The following is a 1501-nucleotide window of genomic DNA, read 5'->3' as shown; positions in this document are numbered from 1 at the left end:
GTTGTTTTAATCTTTTTTTTTTTTTTCTTTTAAACTTTTTATCTTGCATTGGGGCATAGCCGGTTAACAACATTGTGATAGTTTCAGGTGAACAGCAAAGGGACTCAGCCATACATATACAGCTTGCATTCTCTATCAAACCCCACTTCCGTCCAGGCTGCCATATAACATTGAGCAGAGTTCCATGTGCTGTACAAATAGGTCTTTGTTTGTTAACCATTTTAAATATTTCAGTGTGTACATGTCCATCCCAAACTCCCTGACTATCCCATCCCTCTGGCAACCGTAAATGTGTTGTCTAAGTCTATGAGTCTCTTTCCGTTTTGTAAGTATCATATCATTTGTATCATATCTTTCTAGATTCCACAGATAAAGAATGACATATGGTATTTCTCCTTCTCTGTCTGAGTTACTTCACTCAGTATGACACTCTTTAGGCCCATCCATGTTGCTGAAAATGGGATAATTTCATTATGTTTAATGGCTGAGTAATATTCCATTTATATATGTACCACATCTTCTTTATCCATTCCTCTGTTGATGGACATTTAGGTTGCTTCCATGTTTTGTCTATTGTAAACAGTGCTATGATGAAAAATGGGGTGCATGTTTCCTTTTGGGTCATGTTTTTATCTGGATATATGAACAGGATGGGATTGCAGGGTGTTATTGTGGCTTTAAGCTTAGTTTTTTTAAGGAACCTCCATATTGTTTTTGCAGTGACTGTACCAATTTACATTCCCACTAACAGTGTAGGAGGGTTCCCGTCTCTCCACACTCTCTCCAGTATTTATTGTTTGTGGATTTTTTGATGAGAGCCACTCTGGCTGGTATGAGGTGACATCTCATTGTAGTTTTGATTTGCATTTTTCTAATAGAGGTGTTGAACATATTTTCATGGGTGTCTTGACAATCTGTATGTCCTCTTTGGAGAATATATATTTATTTACTTAGTTGTTGTTCAATCTTTCAGTCAACCCCATGGACTGTAGTACTCCAGGCTTTCCTGTCCTTCACTATCTTCTGGAGTTTGCCCAAACTCATGTCCATTGAGCTGATGATGCCATCCAACCCTTTCATTCTCTGTCACCACCTTCTCCTCCTATGCCCAATCTTTTCCAGCAACAGGGAAAGAGTTTCCAGTGAGTCAGCTCTTCGCATCAGGTGGCCAAAGTATTGGAACTTCAGTTTTAGCATCAGTCCTTTCAATGAATATTCAGGGTTGATTTCCTTCAGGATTGATTGTTTCGATCTTTTTGCTGTCCAAGGGACTCTCAAGAGTCTTCTCCAGCACCACATCTTGAAAGCATCAATTCTTTAGTGTTCAGCCTTCTTTATGGTCCTACTACCATATCTTTGACTTGATGGACCATTGTCTGCAAAGTGATGTCTCTGCTTTTCAATATACTGCCTAGGTTTGTCACAGCTTTTCTTTCAAGGAACAGTTCAGTTCAGTTCAGTCGCTTAGTCATGTCTGAATCTTTGCGACCCCATGAACCAC

This window comes from Bison bison, unplaced genomic scaffold, assembly GCF_000754665.1.
Source record: "Bison bison bison isolate TAMUID 2011002044 unplaced genomic scaffold, Bison_UMD1.0 scf7180017860897, whole genome shotgun sequence".
In the NCBI taxonomy this organism is placed as follows: Eukaryota; Metazoa; Chordata; class Mammalia; order Artiodactyla; family Bovidae; genus Bison; species Bison bison.
The sequence above is the reverse complement of the archived record's forward strand: the minus strand, read 5'-3'. Positions refer to the sequence as shown.